This window comes from Ranitomeya variabilis, chromosome 4 (assembly GCF_051348905.1).
Source record: "Ranitomeya variabilis isolate aRanVar5 chromosome 4, aRanVar5.hap1, whole genome shotgun sequence".
Lineage (NCBI taxonomy): Eukaryota > Metazoa > Chordata > Amphibia > Anura > Dendrobatidae > Ranitomeya > Ranitomeya variabilis.
Window position 1 is genome coordinate 45,813,750 of NC_135235.1, and position 22,388 is coordinate 45,836,137.

The 22,388-nt window shown below is 44.1% G+C and overlaps 1 protein-coding gene across 9 annotated transcripts in view; it reads left to right on the forward strand.

Moving 5' to 3' along the window:
* The first annotated feature begins 13,626 nt into the window (after positions 1 to 13,626).
* JAKMIP3 (Janus kinase and microtubule interacting protein 3) overlaps positions 13,627 to 22,388 on the forward strand; it is a 177,625-nt gene continuing 168,863 nt past the window's right edge. For 7 of the 9 annotated variants that reach the window (XR_013214447.1, XR_013214450.1, XR_013214451.1 and 4 more), the window contains exon 1: positions 14,259 to 14,418. The gene's annotated coding sequence lies outside the window, so the exon portion shown is untranslated. The other 2 variants (XR_013214449.1, XR_013214448.1) reach the window with 2 other exon arrangements.

Sequence of the window (22,388 nt, forward strand, 5' to 3'; positions counted from 1 at the left end):
TGGTCACAGGTGGTATTGTGTGACTTTTGTTTTTGGGATCCCCCTGGTGGCTTTGTTTGTTATCCTGCGGGTTTGTGGCTGGATCAGCTGCCTCGTTATTCTCTAGGGAGGTTCCTATTTAGCTCTGCTTCACCTCCACTTGTTGCCGGCTGTCGATGTATTCAGTGCTATTCTGATTACTCCTGATTATCTTAGTTTTCAGTCTCTTCAGGAGAAGCTAAGTTCTGTTTGATTATTTTTTGCTCATCTGTCTGCAATATGATTTCTGTGTATGATGAGTTTAGTCCAGCTTGCTAATATGTGATTTCTTGCTGCTGGTAAGCTCTGGGGTACGGAGTTGCTTCCCCAGCACTGTTAGTTGGTGCGGGGGCTCGAGCAATCTCTGCGTGGATATTTTGAATAGGGTTTTTAATTGACCGCACAGTTCCCTTCCTATTTTCTACTATCTAGTGTTAGCGGGCCTCATTTGCTAAATCTATTTCATCTCTGCGTTTGTGCTTTCCCCTTAACTCACCGTTAATATTTGTGGGGGGCTATTCTATATCTTTGGGGTCATTTCACTGAGGCAAGTGAGGACTTTCTTTCCCTCTAGGAATAGTCAGTTTCTCAGGCCGTGAAGAGACGTCTAGGATTTTCAGGTAACGTTCCACGGCTACCTATAGTTGTGTGCGGATAGGATCAGGTTGCGGTCAATCCAGTTACCACTTCCCCAGAGCTAGTCGTCTGTTTTAGTTACTTAGCTAGTCAGACTTGCGATCCTTGCCACTAGGATCATAACAGTACAGCCGGCCAGTAAAGTGTTAATTGCATGGCAGAAGCAGGAGAAGAGAAGCCTTGAGAATTTTTTTTTTTTTTTTTGCTGCCGTGTGTCTAGCTGCTGTGTGTCTGGCTTCTCTCCTCCTCTTAATCTTGGTGTGGCTCTGAGTTCAGCTGCTGATATGGATATCCAGAGTTTGGCCTCCAGTGTAGATCATCTTGCTGCAAGGGTACAAACTATTCAGGATTTTGTTGTTCACAGTCCTATGTCAGAGCCTAGAATACCTATTCCGGAGTTGTTTTCTGGGGATAGATCTAGGTTCCTGAATTTTAAGAACAATTGCAAATTGTTTCTTTCTTTGAAACCTCGTTCCTCTGGTGATTCCGTTCAGCAAGTTAAAATTATTATTTCTTTCTTGCGTGGTGACCCTCAAGATTGGGCCTTCGCATTGGCGCCAGGGGATCCTGCATTGCTCAGTGTGGATGCGTTTTTTCTGGCCCTTGGATTGCTCTATGAGGAACCTAATCTTGAGAACCAGGCTGAAAAAGCGTTGTTGGCTCTCTCTCAGGGGCAAGATGAAGCAGAGGTGTACTGCCAGAAATTTCGGAAATGGTCGGTGCTTACTCAAGGGAATGAGTGTGCCCTGGCTGCAAATTTCAGAAAAGGTCTTTCTGAAGCCATTAAGAATGTCATGGTGGGGTTCCCTACGCCTGCAGGTCTGAATGAGTCAATGACTCTGGCCATTCAGATTGATCGGCATTTGCGGGAGCGCAAACCTGCGCACCATTTGGCGGTGTCTTCTGAACAGACACCTGAGTCTATGCAATGTGATAGAATTCTGACCAGAAGTGAATGGCAAAATTATAGACGGCAAAATGGGTTGTGCTTTTACTGTGGTGACTCAGCTCATGTTATCTCAGCATGCTCTAAGCGCACAAAAAAGATTGATAAATCTGTCACCATCGGTACTTTACAGCCTAAGTTCATTTTGTCTGTTACCCTGATTTGTTCCCTGTCATCTTACCCGGTTATGGCTTTTGTGGATTCAGGTGCTGCCCTGAGTCTGATGGATTTGTCATTTGCCAGGCGCTGTGGTTTTGTTTTGGAGCCTTTAAAATTCCCTATTCCACTAAGGGGAATTGATGCTACACCATTGGCTACGAATAAACCTCAGTACTGGACACAAGTGACCATGTGCATGACTCCTGTTCATCAGGAGGTGATTCACTTTCTTGTACTGCATAATTTTCATGATGTTGTTGTGTTGAGTCTGCCATGGTTGCAGACTCATAATCCAGTCCTGGATTGGAAAGCAATATCTGTGTCAAGTTGGGGTTGTCAGGGAATTCATGGCGACGCTCCTGTGGTGTCAATTGCTTCATCCACTCCTTCTGAAGTCCCTGCGTTTTTGTCGGACTACCAGGATGTATTTGATGAACCCAAACTCAGTTCTCTACCTCCTCATAGGGATTGTGATTGTGCTATAAATTTGATTCCTGGTAGTAAGTTTCCTAAGGGACGACTTTTCAATTTGTCAGTGTCTATGCGGAGTTATATAAAGGAGTCTTTGGAGAAAGGACTTATTCGCCCCTCCTCCTCCCCTCTTGGTGCGGGGTTTTTTTTTGTGGCTAAGAAGGATGGTTCCCTGAGACCTTGTATGTTGTGAATTTGCTTTTTGCTCCCTCTAGTGGTTACTAGTTTTTTGACTCTGGTTTTTCTGTCATTCCTTTTATCCGCACCTGGGTCGTTAGTTAGGGGTGTTGCTATATAAGCTCCCTGGACCTTCAGTTCAATGCCTGGCAACGTAGTTATCAGAGCTAGTCTGCTGTGCTCTTGTCTACTGATCCTGGTTCCAGTTATTTCAGCTAAGTCTGCCTTTTGCTTTTTGCTATTTGTTTTGGGTTTTGTATTTTTGTCCAGCTTGTTCCTAATCTATATCCTGACCTTTGCTGGAAGCTCGAGGGGGCTGGTGTTCTCCCCCCGCACCGTTAGACGGTTCGGGGGTTCTTGAATTTCCAGTGTGGATTTTGATAGGGTTTTTGTTGACCATATAAGTTACCTTTCTTTATTCTGCTATCAGTAAGCGGGCCTCTCTGTGCTAAACCTGGTTCATTTCTGTGTTTGTCATTTCCTCTTACCTCACCGTCATTATTTGTGGGGGGCTTCTATCCAGCTTTGGGGTCCCCTTCTCTGGAGGCAAGAAAGGTCTTTGTTTTCCTCTACTAGGGGTAGCTAGATTCTCCGGCTGGCGCGTGTCATCTAGAATACGTAGGAATGATCCCCGGCTACTTCTAGTGTTGGCGTTAGGAGTAGATATATGGTCAACCCAGTTACCACTGCCCTATGAGCTGGATTTTTGTATTCTGCAGACTTCCACGTTCCTCTGAGACCCTCGCCATTGGGGTCATAACAGTTTGCCAGGCCAGTATTAAATGTTTAATGCATTGCAGAAGAGGGATTATAAGAAAGAAGATTCTGAGTTTTGTTTTTTTTTTTTCTTCTTCCCCTTTACCTCAGAGTGGCTATGCTTGCTGCAGACATGAATGTCCAGACCTTGATTACAAGTGTGGACCAGCTGGCTACTCGTGTGCAGGGCATACAAGACTATGTTATCAGACATCCTAGGTCAGAACCTAAAATACCGATTCCTGAACTGTTTTCCGGAGACAGGTTTAAGTTTAGGAATTTCGTGAATAATTGTAAATTGTTTTTGTCCCTGAGACCCTGTTCATCTGGAGATTCTGCTCAGCAAGTAAAAATTGTTATTTCGTTCTTACGGGGCGACCCTCAGGATTGGGCTTTTTCGCTGGCGCCAGGAGATCCGGCATTGGCTGATCTTGATGCGTTTTTTCTGGCGCTCGGTTTACTTTATGAGGAACCCAATCTTGAGATTCAGGCTGAAAAAGCCTTGCTGGCTATATCTCAGGGGCAGGACGAGGCTGAAGTGTATTGCCAAAAATTTCGGAAATGGTCCGTGCTGACACATTGGAACGAGTGTGCACTGGCCGCTAATTTTAGAAATGGCCTTTCTGAAGCCATTAAGAATGTTATGGTGGGTTTTCCCATTCCCACAGGTCTGAATGATACTATGGCACTGGCTATTCAAATTGACCGGCGGTTGCGGGAGCGCAAAACCGCAAATTCCCTCATGGTGTTGTCTGAACAGACACCTAATTCGGTGCAATGTGATAGAAAAACCGCAAATTCCCTCATGGTGTTGTCTGAACAGACACCTGATTTAATGCAATGTGATAGAATCCTGACTAGAAATGAGCGGAAAATTCATAGACGCCAGAATGGCTTGTGCTACTACTGTGGTGATTCTACACATGTTATCTCAGCATGATCCCGGGCAGTAAATTTCCTAAGGGAAGACTGTTTAATCTGTCGGTACCTGAACATACCGCTATGCGTTCATATATCAAGGAGTCTCTGGAGAAAGGACATATTCGTCCGTCTTCTTCCCCTCTTGGTGCGGGATTCTTTTTTGTGGCAAAAAAGGACGGATCTTTGAGACCTTGTATTGATTATCGGCTTTTGAATAAGATCACTGTCAAATTTCAGTATCCTTTACCGCTGTTGTCTGACTTGTTTGCCCGGATTAAGGGTGCCAAGTGGTTCACCAAGATAGACCTTCGTGGTGCGTACAACCTTGTGCGCATTAAGCAAGGTGATGAATGGAAAACCGCATTCAATACGCCCGAAGGTCATTTTGAGTACTTAGTGATGCCTTTTGGGCTCTCCAATGCGCCTTCAGTTTTTCAGTCCTTTATGCATGACATTTTCCGGAAGTATCTGGATAAATTTTTGATTGTTTATCTGGATGATATTTTGGTTTTTTCTGATAATTGGGATTCGCATGTGGAGCAGGTCAGGTTGGTCTTTAAAATTTTGCGTGAAAATTCTTTGTTTGTCAAGGGCTCAAAGTGTCTCTTTGGTGTACAGAAGGTTCCCTTTTTGGGGTTCATTTTTTCCCCTTCTGCTGTGGAGATGGACCCAGTCAAGGTCCGAGCTATTCTTGATTGGACTCAGCCCTCGTCAGTTAAGAGTCTTCAGAAGTTCTTGGGCTTCGCTAACTTCTACCGTCGTTTTATCGCTAATTTTTCTAGCATTGTGAAACCTTTGATGGATATGACCAAGAAGGGCTCCGATGTAGCTAACTGGGCTCCTGCTGCCGTGGAGGCTTTCCAGGAGTTGAAACGCCGGTTTACTTCGGCGCCTGTTTTGTGCCAGCCTGACGTCTCACTTCCCTTTCAGGTTGAGGTGGATGCTTCGGAGATTGGGGCAGGGGCCGTTTTGTCGCAGAGAGGCCCTGGTTGCTCTGTTATGAAACCATGTGCCTTTTTCTCTAGGAAGTTTTCGCCTGCCGAGCGAAATTATGATGTGGGCAATCGGGAGTTGTTGGCCATGAAATGGGCATTTGAGGAGTGGCGTCATTGGCTCGAGGGTGCTAAGCATCGTGTGGTGGTCTTGACTGATCACAAAAATCTGATGTATCTCGAGTCTGCTAAACGCCTTAATCCGAGACAGGCCCGCTGGTCATTGTTTTTCTCCCGCTTTGATTTTGTTGTCTCGTATTTACCAGGTTCAAAGAATGTGAAGGCCGATGCTCTTTCTAGGAGCTTTGTGCCTGATGCTCCTGGAGTCACTGATCCTGTTGGTATTCTTAAAGATGGAGTTATCTTGTCAGCTATTTCTCCGGATCTGCGACGTGTGTTGCAGAGATTTCAGGCTGATAGGCCTGAGTCTTGTCCACCAGACAGACTGTTTGTCCCGGATAAGTGGACCAGCAGAGTCATTTCCGAGGTTCATTCCTCGGTGTTGGCAGGTCACCCGGGAATTTTTGGCACCAGAGATCTGGTGGCCAGGTCCTTTTGGTGGCCTTCCTTGTCAAGGGATGTGCGGTCATTTGTGCAGTCCTGTGGGACTTGTGCTCGAGCTAAGCCTTGCTGTTCTCGTGCCAGCGGTTTGCTCTTGCCCTTGCCTGTCCCGAAGAGACCTTGGACACATATCTCCATGGATTTCATTTCTGATCTTCCGCTATCTCAGGGCATGTCCGTTATCTGGGTGATATGTGATCGCTTCTCCAAGATGGTCCATTTGGTTCCTTTGCCTAAGCTGCCTTCCTCTTCCGATCTGGTTCCTGTGTTTTTCCAGAACGTGGTTCGTTTGCACGGCATCCCTGAGAATATTGTGTCAGACAGAGGATCCCAGTTCGTTTCCAGGTTCTGGCGATCCTTTTGTAGTAGGATGGGCATTGATTTGTCGTTTTCGTCTGCTTTCCATCCTCAGACTAATGGACATACGGAGCGAACCAATCAGACTTTGGAGGCTTATTTGAGGTGTTTTGTCTCTGCTGATCAGGACGATTGGGTGACATTCTTGCCGTTGGCTGAGTTTGCCCTTAATAATCGGGCTAGTTCCGCCACCTTGGTTTCGCCTTTTTTCTGCAACTCTGGTTTCCATCCTCGCTTTTCTTCGGGTCATGTGGAGCCTTCTGACTGTCCTGGGGTGGATTCTGTGGTGGATAGGTTGCAGCAGATCTGGAATCATGTGGTGGACAACTTGAAGTTGTCACAGGAGAAGGCTCAGCGCTTTGCCAACCGCCGTCGCGGTGTGGGTCCCCGACTATGCGTTGGGGATTTGGTATGGCTTTCTTCCCGCTTTGTTCCTATGAAGGTCTCCTCTCCCAAATTTAAACCTCGTTTTATTGGGCCTTACAAGATATTGGAAATCCTTAATCCTGTATCTTTTCGTCTGGATCTTCCTGTGTCGTTTGCTATTCACAATGTATTTCATAGGTCCTTGTTGCGGCGGTACATTGTGCCTGTAGTTCCTTCTGCTGAGCCTCCTGCTCCGGTGTTGGTTGAGGGCGAGTTGGAGTACGTGGTGGAGAAGATCTTGGATTCTCGCCTCTCCAGGCGGAGGCTTCAGTACCTGGTCAAGTGGAAGGGCTATGGTCAGGAGGATAATTCCTGGGTGGTCGCCTCTGATGTTCATGCGGCCGATTTAGTTCGTGCCTTTCATGCCGCTCATCCTGATCGCCCTGGTGGTCGTGGTGAGGGTTCGGTGACCCCTCACTAAGGGGGGGGTACTGTTGTGAATTTGCTTTTTGCTCCCTCTAGTGGTTACTAGTTTTTTGACTCTGGTTTTTCTGTCATTCCTTTTATCCGCACCTGGGTCGTTAGTTAGGGGTGTTGCTATATAAGCTCCCTGGACCTTCAGTTCAATGCCTGGCAACGTAGTTATCAGAGCTAGTCTGCTGTGCTCTTGTCTACTGATCCTGGTTCCAGTTATTTCAGCTAAGTCTGCCTTTTGCTTTTTGCTATTTGTTTTGGGTTTTGTATTTTTGTCCAGCTTGTTCCTAATCTATATCCTGACCTTTGCTGGAAGCTCGAGGGGGCTGGTGTTCTCCCCCCGGACCGTTAGACGGTTCGGGGGTTCTTGAATTTCCAGTGTGGATTTTGATAGGGTTTTTGTTGACCATATAAGTTACCTTTCTTTATTCTGCTATCAGTAAGCGGGCCTCTCTGTGCTAAACCTGGTTCATTTCTGTGTTTGTCATTTCCTCTTACCTCACCGTCATTATTTGTGGGGGGCTTCTATCCAGCTTTGGGGTCCCCTTCTCTGGAGGCAAGAAAGGTCTTTGTTTTCCTCTACTAGGGGTAGCTAGATTCTCCGGCTGGCGCGTGTCATCTAGAATACGTAGGAATGATCCCCGGCTACTTCTAGTGTTGGCGTTAGGAGTAGATATATGGTCAACCCAGTTACCACTGCCCTATGAGCTGGATTTTTGTATTCTGCAGACTTCCACGTTCCTCTGAGACCCTCGCCATTGGGGTCATAACATTGTATTGATTATCGCCTTCTAAATAAAATCACGGTCAAATTTCAGTATCCTTTGCCATTGTTATCTGATCTGTTTGCTCGCATTAGGGGGTCTAGTTGGTTCACCAAGATTGATCTTCGTGGTGCGTATAACCTTGTGCGTATTAAGCAGGGTGATGAATGGAAAACTGCATTTAATACGCCTGAAGGCCATTTTGAGTACTTGGTGATGCCTTTTGGACTTTCTAACGCTCCTTCTGTCTTTCAGTCCTTTATGCACGACATCTTCCGCGAATATCTGGATAAATTTATGATTGTGTATCTGGATGATATTCTGTTTTTTTCTGATGATTGGGAGTCTCATGTTAAGCAGGTCAGGATGGTGTTTCAGGTCCTGCGTGCCAATGCTTTATTTGTGAAGGGCTCAAAATGTCTTTTTGGAGTCCAGAAGGTTTCTTTTTTGGGTTTCATTTTTTCTCCTTCTACTATTGAGATGGACCCAGTCAAGGTTCAGGCTATTCAAGTCTGGACTCAGCCTACATCTGTTAAGAGTCTTCAGAAGTTCTTGGGTTTTCCTAATTTTTACCGTCGCTTCATCGCTAATTTTTCTGGTGTTGTTAAGCCTTTGACGGATTTGACCAAGAAGGGTTCTGATGTTACTAATTGGTCTCCTGCGGCTGTGGAGGCCTTTCGGGAGCTGAAGCACCGGTTTTCTTCGGCTCCGGTCTTATGTCAGCCAGATGTCTCTCTTCCTTTCCAGGTCGAGGTTGATGCTTCTGAGATTGGAGCGGGGGCTGTTTTGTCGCAGAGAAGCTCTGATGGCTCTGTGATGAAGCCATGTGCTTTCTTTTCAAGAAAGTTTTCGCCTGCCGAGCGGAATTATGATGTCGGTAATCGGGAGTTGTTGGCTATGAAGTGGGCATTTGAGGAGTGGCCACATTGGCTCGAGGGAGCTAAGCATCGTGTGGTGGTCTTGACTGATCACAAGAATCTGATTTATCTCGAGTCGGCCAAGCGGCTGAATCCTAGACAGGCTCGTTGGTCGTTGTTTTTCTCTCGTTTTGATTTCGTAGTCTCGTACCTGCCTGGTTCAAAGAATGTGAAGGCTGATGCTCTTTCTAGGAGTTTTGTGCCTGACTCTCCTGGAGATTCAGAGCCGGATGGTATCCTCAGAGAAGGGGTGATTTTGTCTGCCATCTCCCCAGATTTGCGACGAGTGCTGCAGGAGTTTCAGGCGGATAGACCTGACCGTTGTCCACCGGAGAGACTGTTTGTCCCAGATAGATGGACCAGCAGAGTTATTTCCGAGGTTCATTCTTCTGTGTTGGCGGGCCATCCTGGAATATTTGGTACCAGAGATTTGGTGGCCAGGTCCTTTTGGTGGCCTTCCTTGTCATGGGATGTGCGTTCCTTTGTGCAGTCTTGTGGAATTTGTGCTCGGGCTAAGCCTTGCTGTTCTCGTGCCAGTGGTTTGCTGTTACCTTTGCCTGTCCCGAAGAGGCCTTGGACGCACATTTTCATGGATTTTATTTCAGATCTCTCTGTCTCTCAGAGAATGTCTGTCATCTGGGTGGTGTGTGATCGTTTTTCTAAGATGGTCCATTTGGTGCCCTTGCCTAAGTTGCCTTCCTCCTCCGAGTTGGTTCTGCTGTTTTTTCAAAATGTGGTTCGTTTGCACAGGATCCCTGAAAATATTGTTTCCGACAGAGGATCCCAGTTTGTGTCTAGATTTTGGTGGACCTTTTGTGCTAAGATGGGCATTGATTTGTCTTTTTCGTCGGCCTTCCATCCTCAGACGAATGGCCAAACCGAGCGAACTAATCAGACCTTGGAAACCTATTTAAGATGTTTTGTTTCTGCTGATCAGGATGACTGGGTGACTTTTTTGCCATTGGCCGAGTTTGCCCTTAATAATCGGGCTAGTTCTGCTACTTTGGTTTCGCCTTTTTTTTGTAATTCGGGTTTTCATCCTCGTTTTTCCTCGGGTCAGGTGGAGCCTTCTGACTGTCCTGGAGTGGATGTTGTGGTGGATAGGTTGCATCAGATTTGGAGTCATGTGGTGGACAATTTGAAGCTGTCACAAGAGAAGGCTCAGCGCTTTGCCAACCGCCGTCGCTGTGTGGGTCCCCGACTTCGCGTTGGGGACTTGGTGTGGTTGTCTTCTCGCTTTGTTCCTATGAAGGTCTCCTCTCCTAAGTTCAAGCCTCGGTTTATCGGTCCTTATAAGATTTTGGAAGTCCTTAACCCTGTGTCATTTCGTTTGGACCTCCCAGCATCGTTTGCTATTCATAATGTGTTCCATCGGTCGTTGTTGCGGAGGTATGTGGTGCCTGTGGTTCCTTCGGTTGAGCCTCCTGCCCCTGTGCTGGTTGAGGGAGAATTGGAATACGTGGTGGAGAAGATCTTGGATTCTCGTATTTCTAGACGGAGGCTTCAGTATTTGGTTAAGTGGAAGGGCTATGGTCAGGAGGATAATTCCTGGGTTGTCGCCTCTGATGTTCATGCGGCCGATTTGGTTCGTGCCTTCCATGTGGCTCACCCTGATCACCCTGGGGGTTTTGATGAGAGTTCGGTGACCCCTCCTCAAGGGGGGGGGGTACTGTTGTGAACTCTGTTTTCAGGCTCCCTCTTGTGGTCACAGGTGGTATTGTGTGACTTTTGTTTTTGGGCTCCCCCTGGTGGCTTTGTTTGTTATCCTGCGGGTCTGTGGCTGGATCAGCTGCCTCGTTATTCTCTAGGGAGGTTCGTATTTAGCTCTGCTTCACCTCCACTTGTTGCCGGCTGTCGATGTATTCAGTGCTATTCTGATTACTCCTGATTATCTTAGTTTTCAGTCTCTTCAGGAGAAGCTAAGTTCTGTTTGATTATCTTTTGCTCATCTGTCTGCAATATGATTTCTGTGTATGATGAGTTTAGTCCAGCTTGCTAATATGTGATTTCTTGCTGCTGGTAAGCTCTGGGGTACGGAGTTGCTTCCCCAGCACCGTTAGTTGGTGCGGGGGCTCGAGCAATCTCTGCGTGGATATTTTGAATAGGGTTTTTAATTGACCGCACAGTTCCCTTCCTATTTTCTGCTATCTAGTGTTAGCGGGCCTCATTTGCTAAATCTATTTCATCTCTGTGTTTGTGCTTTCCCCTTAATTCACCGTTAATATTTGTGGGGGGCTATTCTATATCTTTGGGGTCATTTCACTGAGGCAAGTGAGGACTTTCTTTCCTTCTAGGAATAGTCAGTTTCTCAGGCCGTGAAGAGACGTCTAGGATTTTCAGGTAACGTTCCACGGCTACCTATAGTTGTGTGCGGATAGGATCAGGTTGCGGTCAATCCAGTTACCACTTCCCCAGAGCTAGTCGTCTGTTTAAGTTACTTAGCTAGTCAGACTTGCGATCCTTGCCACTAGGATCATAACACATTATATGACCAGACGACAAAACTTTTGTCTTGCCAAAATCTGACCATTCTGTGTCCATTAACTGATCAATATTTCTGCATTGATGCCAATTTATTTTCTTAACCTAAACCACATTTCAGAGGGTTTCAGCTTTCAAAAGAATAATTTATACAACCAGCCTCCAGGGGTTCTAGTAGCTGGAAACTCGAGTAATCTTAAAGTATCCTTTAAATACTGACTTAAGGTTTCTAGGCCTCACAGCTGCCAAGAGACCCAGTGGCTGTGAACTCTGAGTTCACAGTCACCAGGTCTCGCAGTAGCTCGAGTGCCGGTGTGCGCTGCCCTCATGTGAACTGAGATAACCTTACTGATGTCACCTTAGTTCACAGCAGCCAGGTCTTGAAGAGCGCAGCGCAAGATCCAGCAGTGGCTGCTGTTCGAGTCAAAGGAGATGCATTCTCTGAGCAGAGTTCCATAGATTATATGAAGAAGACTAAAATTGTCGTGGGACCTCCATATTATATATTACGGAGGACCTGTGGATTTTTTTTTAAAATAAATTGGGGAAGGAGGGAAATTGTTGGGGTGTTATTTTTCAAATAAAGATATTTTTTGGTGTGTTTTCTTCTCTTTTTACTTACTGGGTTAGTAATGGGGGTGTCTGATAGACACCTCTCCATTACTAATCCATGGGCTTGATGTCAGCAAACATTGCACAGCTGACATCAACCCCACAATCCCATTACCCCGACTGCCACCACACCAGGACAATCGGGAAGAGCCGAGGTGAGAGCAAGAATTTGCGCATCTAATGGATGCACCATTTCTGGGGCGGCTGAGGGCTAGTCTTATGAGGCTTTTCAAAGGACAATATCCATGGCCCTTACCAACCTATTAATATTAGCCCCATGCTGTCTGCTTTGCCTTTCCTGGGTATTAAAAATAGGGGGGACCCCCATGTCAATTTTTTTAGGTTCGCCCCATTTTTAATAACCAGCAAAGGCAAACAGCTGGGGGCTAATAGTAGACAGCTGGGGGCTAATAATAATAGGTTGGGAAGGTCCATGGACATTAGCCCCTTCCTAAAATAAGACAAGCTCACAGCTGTTTGCTTTCCATCGGCATGTTATAAAAAATAGAGGGGGATCCCATGTAGTTTTTTCTATTTATTTATTAGCATTTTTCATTTATTTATTTAATAATAAATAAAAGAAAAAACGGCTTCTTGTCCCCCCCTTATTTTAATAACGAGCTAAGGGAAAGCAGGCAGCTGGTGGCTGATATTAATAGGCTGGAAATGCCGATGGTAATTGGACCATTCCCATCCTACAAATATCAGCTTGCAGCTGCCCCAGAAGTGGCGCGTCATATTTGATGACCCAATTCTGCCATTCAGCCTCAGCTTTTCCCGATTGCCTCGGTGCGGTGGCAATTGGGGTAATTATTTTTGGGGCTGATGTTAGCAGCTGGATGACACCAAGCCCAGGGATTAGTAATGGAGAGGTGCCAGTCAGACACCCCCATTACTAACCTAGTAGTAAAAATAAAGTATTTTTTTCTGTGTGTTTGTTTGAATTAAGACTTCCCCACACTCATTAATTTACCCGTTTATTAATTAAAAATAAATCCAGGTTATTCTATCTGTAATCTAATAGTGAAATGTCCCACAATGCTCATTGAATCCTGTAGAGTCTCATTATGAGGAAGATCTCAGAGTGATACTTCACAGTTCACTCGCGGTCAGCGGCATGCACCAAAATTCTTACACTCCTGCCTGCCGCTGACCAAGAGCCTCGCTCTGAGAACGTTCTCAGATCGAAACTCAACAGGGTTACTTGCCCTCAGCGGCAGGCACAGAAATTTCTACTCTTGAGCCAGCGAATGACCGCGAGTAACGCCATTGAACCTCATTCTCAGAACGTTCTCAGTGCAAGGCTCAATAGAGTTACTTGCAGTCAGTGACAGCAACCGAATCCACCCGTTTTTTTAACATTATTTTTTAAAATAAAGAAAACAGCATGGGGGCCCCCTCTATTTTTGATGACCAGCCAAGATAAGCAGACAGCCCACAGGTGTCAGCTTTACTTAGGCTTGTTATCAAAAAAACAAGTGAAACAAAATACAGAGTTATTCAGTAAATGTCTAAGATTTTGATCCAAGTCTCCAATCAAACTCTTCAATGAAAGTGTATGGGTTTGTGAAAAATCGGACAACACTCGATTGCCATCCATGTGCTGTCTATTTTTCATTGACTCTTTGATGGGAGAAACGTCCATCAGTTTGAGAAAAAAAAAAACCTCTGAGCAACTTTTGACTATAAAAACAGACACATGGACCGTGATAAAATCCTGATTAAAAGCACTGAAGAAACTCGGACCGTTTTTTTTTTTTGCATATCAGAAAAATCACTGATGTCTGAATGCATCCGGCCGAATTGTTAGAAAACCCTTGTAATGAAAAGCATTAGCGAAAGCAAATAACCAGATCTAAAAAATACAATATTTTTTTATTAATTAAGATTTATTTTTAATGACTACTTTCTTTCCTTCCAGAATTAGGTAATGACATTTATTTACCCCTATAGAAAAAAAAGTAATTATCAGAAATTTCAGCAGAACCCTGACCCTGCAAACCTATCCGAGGACCTAATCGTGATTTCCAGCGGTTTTGATCCATTTCCATTAGGAACCGAGAAAGGTCTCCAATAATCAATTGACTTTCTAGCACCCCCGTATAATTGGCGTTTCGGTCTCTATAAACCTTGTGAATGGTAATTTCTTCGCCACTTTTCTTCTCATCTCCGGTCATTTCACAACCGCAGTTTCTTTGATATTCAGATCTTGGTAGAAATCGTACAGTATTGCTATTTTTCCATTATCTTGCTATCCTGCGGTGGAATCGGAGAGGTTAATATTATCCTACGTGGCAGAAGGGACATCAGGGTAATTCCATTTCCATGGAGAGGCGGACGTCTCCGTCAGTATGTGGCACGGGTGGGCTCGCTGGGCATCTTTCCTGGGGGCATTTTCTCTTCTGGCTGCGATGAGGAAGGCTTTGCAGTTTTCGAAGTGTTCGCTTGATGACGTTCTTGCACTGAAATGCTAGCTGCAATGACACTGCAAAGGCTGATAGGAGGTTGGTGAATGCTGGCAGTGAGCTCATTCTCCCAGGAGGGAGCACAAGTCTCGGTGCATCACCGGGAAACAGCATCTTCCCTGTGAAATCCATCCTCAGCATCCTCCATGCTTCACTTTGTGGGTGTGTATTTATGGTGAGCAGCTTTCCTCCATTTGCTACATGTAGATTTTTTTTTTTCTTGCCTTCATCCTCTCCCTGCACATTATGGAAATGCATTGACTTCAGTGTGTGGATGATGACATGACTGCAGGACCTGCTGCTTTTAGGGATGAATTGTGCAGGGATCCAGGGATCTGCTATAAGGTCGGTCTCTTTTCTGTAATCCTATATACGTGCACGCTGATTTTCATTTCCATTTCGGATCTTGGAGGAGAAATCCTGGAATGAAGTGTTGCAATGTGTAGAAGGCCTGGTGTATTTTGGTGCTTTGCAGTCGTTCCTCCCATATGCAGCTGAATTCACCCTACATTAGTGATTTGTGTATTGCAAACGATATCTTGCTGGACCGAGGTTGCGATGCATTGTAAACGCTTTCTTACGGGTTGTACTATACGCATGTTGCACCATTGGTTTTGATATTTTTGTATTTGCACAATATATGCTGTGTTATGTAAAACTGCACATCCCGATATAATGGTATTGATATAGAAGGGTTAATGTTTTGCCTTTAATTGTCTTTTGCCTTTAATTGCTAGAATGTATTCTTATGACACTGTAGTATGATGAGTCGTGCCAAACGACAAACTCAGTCTGCTACATCTTATCAGTAGATAGGAAGGAGAGGCTGAGTACATGATGTACAGCACTTTGCCATGGAGTATATATATATATATATATATACATGCATTGTATTGGAATGCATTCATTGCGCACATTAGTTATTTGCTGATGCACTGTAGCATTGCTTTTTTAAACTAAAAAAAGAAGAGGCTATCATGTTATTATAATAATAATAATAATAATAATAATGACCGTATAATCCTACCACCATACGAAATGACGTCTTCTTTGCTGATTGCCACAAGCAACACTTACCCATGTCTGCAGGGTTTATTTGTTCTTTCCGCCTTCATGATTTCTTTTTCGTGACTTCTTTATGTTTTATTATGTTTACCTTGTTTGTGTATAGACCTTAAAAGATTAAGCAGTGTTTTCTCAGTGGGCCCTAATACTGAGTTTACACAATTTACTCTGGATTTGGTGCTGACATTGTAGCCTTGAGTTAATCACCAATGTATATACTGATTAGGCAGGAGCGGACCGGTGGAAGTTCTGGTTCCCGTTCTGGTAACTGACCTGAACTTTTTAGAAAGTTTGGTTACCAGGACAGTACCCGAACTTCCACTAGAACCTGAACCCCATTGAAAGTAGAGATACCCGAGCAAGTTAGTAAAGAAAAAAAAAATCTCTCTCTCCTCGCGCCACCACGGACTTGCCCAAACAGTTCTCTGAACTTCAGCAGAAAGTCCGTGTTCGGCGTTCAGGCCCAAACAGTCACTGTCTGGCATGAATGCCGAACATTTCTGTTCAAGTTCTCCCATCTCTAACACTGATCATGCTCTCCATATACACATACTAGGGACCCACTTTTATGAGCCAACCACTAAGCAGAGGGTTTGGGCGATCCATGTGCTACCACATTTCACCTGCAGAGGCCGCTGCAGGGGGAATCTTTAGCTGTGTACAGTTATAGGATCAGCTGATCGGCGCAGCAGCTTCCATATTGAAGGAATTGTCTGTGATGAGGACAAGCTCTGGAAGCAGCAATGCAAGAACTGGGACATTTGGGCAGCACGGTGGCTCAGTGGTTAGCACTGCTGTTTTACGCCCTGGGTTAAAATTCCACCAAGGACAACATATGCAAGGAGTTTGTATGTTCTCCCCATGTTTACGTGGGTTTCCTCTGGGTTCTCCTGTTTCCTCCCGCAATCCAAAGACATACTGATAGGGAATGTAGATTGTGAGCCCCATTGGGGACAGCGATGATGTCTGTAAAGTGCTGCGGAATAATAAAACACCATATTGTATGCAGCTTGAGGATACAGACAGGAGAATACAGGTTCTTAGTTTGTGCATTGACTAGGAAACATCCCACCAAAAAACATTGGGCCAAAAATGTATTCGGCTATTACTTCAGCTGGACATACATATTAGACAATGTTGACCAGATCTATAAAAATAATAAACCTTATAATTTATTCTGGGATGATCTTTGTAAGTGTAAAATATTGTAGCGTGATACTATAACTAAATTGGAAACAAGTGATGGGTTAAAAAATCACCAAAATGTAATTAAGAGTATGCAATGGTTTATGTAGAGATCACCTAGATAATTATTTTGCTTTGTTTATATAGCACTATCATATTCCGCAGCGCTTTACAGATATTGTCATCACTGTCCCCATGGGGGCTCACAGTCTAGATTCCAGATCAGTACAGGTGCTTCTCACAAAATTAGAATATCATCCAAAAGTTAATTTATATCAGCTCTTCAATACGTGAAACATATATATTATGTAGAGTCATTAAAGACAGAGTGATCTATTTCATGTGTTTATTTCTGTTAATGTTGATAATTATGGCTTACAGCCAATGACAACCCAAAAGTCATTACCTCAGTAAATTAGAATAATTAACAAAAAACACCTGCAAAGGCTTCCTAAGTGTTTAAAAAGGTCCCTCAGTCTGTTTCAGTAGCTCCACAATCATGGGGAAGACCGCTGACTTGACAGATGTCCAGAAGGCAGTCATTGACACACTCCACAAGGAGGGTATGCCACAAAAGGTCATTGCTAAAGAAGCTGGCTGTTCACAGAGTGCTGTACCCAAGCATATTAATGGAAAGTTGAGTGGAAGGAAAGAGTGTGGTAGAAAAAGGTGCACAAGCAACCGGGATAACCGCAGCCTTGAAAGGATTAAGAAAAGGCCATTCAGAAATTTGGGAGAGATTGACAAGGAGTGGACTGCTGCTGGACTCATTGCTTCAAGAGCCACCACACACACAGACGTATCCAGGACATGGGTACAAGTGTCGCATTCCTTGTGTCAGGCCACTCATGACCAATAGACAACACCAGAAACGTCTTACCTGGGCCAAGGAGAAAAAGAACTGGACTGTTGTCAGTGGTCCAAGGTGTTGTTTTCAGAAGAAAGTAAATTTTCCATTTAATTTGGAAATCAAGGTCCCAGAGTCTGGAGGAAGAGTGAAGAGGCCACAATCCAAGCTGCTGGAGGTCTAGTGTGAAGTCTCCACAATCAGTGATGGTTTGGGGAGCCATGTCATCTGCTGGTGTAGGTCCACTGTGTTTTATCAAGACCAAGTTAAAAGTTGACCAGCAATTTCTCATTTTTACAACACCATTTTTTTTAGGGACCACATCACATTTGAAGTAATTTTGAGGGGTCTATATGATAGAAAATAACCAAGTGTGACACCATTCTAAAAACTGCACCCCTCAAGGTGCTCAAAACCGCTTTCATGAAGTTTATTAACTCTTCAGGTGTTTCACAGGAATTTTTGGAATGTTTAAAAAAAAATGAACATTTAACTTTTTTTCACAAAAAATTTAATTCAGCTCCAATTTGTTTTATTTTACCAAGGGTAACAGGAAAAAATGGACCCCAAAAGTTGTTGTACAATTTGTCCTGAGTACACTGATACCCCATATGTGGGGGTAAACCACTGTTTGGGCGCATGGCAGAGCTCGGAAGGGAAGGAGCGCGATTTGACTTTTCAATGCAAAATTGACTGGAATTGAGATGGGACGCCATGTTGTGTTTGGAGAGCCACTGATGTGCCTAAACATTGAAACCCCCCACAAGTGACTCCATTTTGGAAAGTAGACCCCATAAGGAACTTATCTAGATGTGTTGTGAGAGCTTTGAACCCCCAAGTGTTTCACTACAGTTTATAACGCAGAGCCATGAAAATATATTTAATATATATTTTTTTTTTTTTCACAAAAATTATTTTTTAGCCCCCAGTTTTGTATTTTCCCAAGGGTAACAGGAGAAATTTGACCCCAAAAGTTGTTGTCCAATTTGTCCTGAGTACTCTGATATCCCATATGTGGGGGGAACCACCATTTGGGCGCATGGCAGAGCTCGGAAGGGAAGGAGCGCTGTTTGGAATGCAGACTTAAATGGATTGGTCTGCAGGAGTCACATTGCGTTTGCAGAGCCCCTAATGTACCTAAACAGTAGAAACCCCCAAGTGACCCCATATTGGAAACTAGACCCCCAGAGGAACTTATCTAGATGTGTTGTGAGAACTTTGAACCCCCAAGTGTTTCACTACAGTTTATAACGCAGAGCCGTGAAAATAAAAAAACATTTTTTCCCACAAAAATGTTTTTTAGCCCCCCAAATTTTTATTTTACCAAGAGTAACAAGAGAAATTGGACCCCAAATGTTGTTGTCCAATTTGTCCTGAGTACGCTGATACCCCATATGTTGGGGTAAACCCCTGTTTGGGCGCACCGGAGAGCTCGGAAGGGAAGGAGCGCTGTTTTACTTTTTCAACGCAGAATTGGCTGGAATTGAGATCAGACGCCATGTCCCGTTTGGAGAGCCCCTGATGTGCCGAAACAGTGGAAACCCCCCAATTATAACTGAAACCTTAACCCAAACACACCCCTAATCCCAACCACACACCTATCTCCAACACACCCCTAACCCTAATCCCAACCATTTTTCTCTAACTAAGGGGGTGATGAAGGGGGGTTTGATTTACTTTTATAGCGAGTTTTTTAGCGGATTTTTATGATTGGCAGCCGTCACACACTGAAAGACGCTTTTTATTGCAAAAAATAGTTTTTGCGTCTCCACATTTTGAGAGCTATAATTTTTCCATATTTTGGTCCACAGAGTCATGTGAGGTCTTGTTTTTTGCAGGACGAGTTGACATTTTTATTGGTATCATTTTCGGACACGTGACATTTTTTTATCACTTTTTATTCCGATTTTTGTGAGGCAGAATCACCAAAAACCAGCTGTTCATGAATTTCTTTTGGGGTGGGCATTTATACCGTTCCACGTTTGGTAAAATGGATAAAGCAGTTTTATTCTTCGGGTCAGTACGATTACAGTGATATCTCATTTATATCATTTTTTTATGTTTTGGCGCTTTTATACGATAAAAACTATTTTATAGAAAAAATAATTATTTTTGCATTGTTTTATTCTGAGGACTGTAAATTTTTTAATTTTTTCCCTGATGATGCTGTATGGCGGCTCGTTATTTGCGGGACAAGATGACGCTTTCAGTGGTACCATGGTTATTTATATCCGTCTTTTTGATCGTGTATTATTCCACTTTTTGTTCGGCGGTATGATAATAAAGCCTTGTTTTTTGCCTCGTTTGTTTTTTTTTTACGGCGTTCACTGAAGGGGTTAACTAGAGGGACAGTTTTATAGGTGGGGTTGTTACAGACGCGGCGATACTAAATATGTGTACTTTTATTAATTTTTTTATTATTTAGATAAAGAAATGTATTTATGAGAACAATATTTTTTTTTTATTTAGGAATTTTTTTTTTACACATCTTAATATTTTTTTTTTTACTTTATAACGTTGCCCCAGGGGGGGACATCACACTATAGGGTTAGATCGCTGATCTGACACTTTGCACAGCACTGACAAGCAGGGCTCCAGGCTTACAGGTGCCTGCTCTGAGCAGGCGCTTGTAAGCCACCTCCATGCAGGACCCGGAAGTAGCCCCGCGGCCATTTTGGATCCGGGGCCTGCAGGGAGGAGACGCTCGGTACAAGGTGAGCACATCGCCTTGTACCGAGGGTCTCAGGGAAGCACGCAGGGAGCCCCCTCCCTGCACGATGCTTCCCTATGCCCCTGGAATGCTGCAATCATGTTTGATCGCAGTGTGCCGGGGGTTAATGTGCTGGGGCGGTCCGTGACCACTCCTGGCACATAGTGCCGGATGTCAGCTGCGATAGTCAGCTGACACCCGGCCGCGATCGACCGCGCTCCCCCCATGAGCGCGGCCGATTGCATATGACGTACTATCCCGTCACTGGGAATTAAGTCCTAGGTCACCTCGACGGGATAGTACGTCATATGGTATTAAGGAGTTAAAATCATTTTTCAAGCTGGTGTTATAAAGTATTCTAATTTACTGAGATAATAACTTTTGGGTGTTCATTGGCTGTAAGCCATAATCATCGACATTAACAGAAAAAAACACTTGAAATAGATCACTCTGTGTGTAATGACTCTATATAATATATGAGTTTCACTTTTCGTATTGAAGAACTAAAATAAATTTACTTTTTGATGATATTCTAATTTTGTGAGACGCACCTTTATGTCTTTGGATTGTGAGAGGAAACCCACGCAAACATGGGGAGAACATACAAACTCCTTGCAGATGTTGTCCTTGGTGGGATTTGAATTCAGGAGCCCAGCGCTGCAAGGCTGCAGTGCTAACCACTGAGCCACCATGCTTCCCAATATGTCGATTGCTCAAAGAAATTGACCAGCACTGTAAAAAAAGACATGGACCGCATATCCAAAAATCATACATTGATCAAAAATTTGAACACTGAAAATGAGGTTCTTAGCTTAATATTTTGATCAGGCTGTAAGAAGCCCACTACCATGGCACGGCGAACCTCTGAGTGGGTCCATAACTTTTTATAGCCTTAAAGATTCTACTCTGTGCGGTAACCACTGCCTCTATGATTGTGCATGAGAAAAAAATGAGTTACTGTAAATATCGTGTTAAAATTCTTGAGTTCCTCTGATTCTTCCGCTGTTTTATGTTTTGCAGGATGTTACTCCATTGCAAATATCTTTATATTTGTTTCCTCCGGAGCACACTATGTGAAATCTCTGGTTGTAGTGCAACTAGGTCTTTCTTCAATCTTCTCTTGCAGGGAAATATTATAATATCCCTTTAAGATGCTGCCAATCACAGCTATCAGTATCAGATATTGCCAAGCAGTGATTGGCAGTGTCTTGAACAGATGAAAGCGTGCTCTCACACAGAAGACTTGGAGGAAATGCCAAGTTGGACTGCAAAGCAGAGATTTCAAATAGTGCGCTCCAAAAGCAAAAGATATGAATGTCTCCACACTGGAACAATGGAACAAAAAAATGGAAATATCGCCAGAATCTGGAGAGCTCATAGATTTTTGCAGTGTAGCTAACTCATTTTTTTTGAGCAAGTGACAGATTGCGAATAATAAAGCAGTATGCCAAAAAATAGCTCAAATATGGGTTTCGCACTATTAGTCTTCTTCAGGGGGATGGTCATTTACACTGTGTTCCAAATTATTATGCACATAGAGTTTAGGAGTGATAAGGTTAGAATTTTTTTGTTTGTCATTTAAACTCATTGATGGTGATGTGTGTCAGGGCTCTTTATATCACTGAAAGCAATTGCAGATACCTGTGCACATTAGTTTGGCAGGTGTGTCCAAATAAAGGCAAGACTACTTAAGAAGGCTGTTCCACATTATTAAGCAGCCTACATTTTTTGCCAAAATGGGAAAGAAAAAGGATGTGTCGGCTGCTGAGAAGCAACAAATTGTGGAGTATTTAGGTCAAGGCATGACTACAATCAACATTGCCAAGACACTTCATCGTGATCATCGCACAATCAAGAAGTATGTAGCTGATTCCCAGCACACACGTGTGCGTGCTGATAAGGAAAAATTGAGGACTCTTTCCAACAGGCAATTGCGTAAGGTTAAAAGAGCAGCTGCAAAAATGCCTGGTCATAGCAGCAGACACGTTTTTGAAGCTGCTGGTGCCTCCAATGTCCCCAGAACAACAAGATGCAGGGTCCTCCAGAGGTTTGCAGCTGTGCGTAAGCCATCCTGTCAACCACCTCTATCCACTGCAACAAGCAGAAACGGCTCCAGTGGGCCAAACGATACATGAAGACTGACGTCCAAACTGTTTTGTTCACCGATGAGTGCCGTGCAACGCTCGATGGTCCAGATGGATGGAGAGGAGGATGGACATCCCATGAAAACACAGCTAAGGCGCCAGCAAGGAGGAGGTGGAGTAATGTTTGGGGCTGGAATCATGGGGAGAGAGATTGTCAACTCCATAATCTATGTGGAGTTTCTAAAACAACACTTCCTGCCATGGTTCAAGAGGAAGAACCGTGCTTTCCGCAGCAAGATCATTGTCATGCATGATAATGCACCGTCTCATGCTGCAAAAAAAAACACATCTGCATCTCTGGCTGCTATGGGCATAAAAGAGGACAAACTTATGGTGTGGCCACCATCTTCCCCTGGCCTCAACC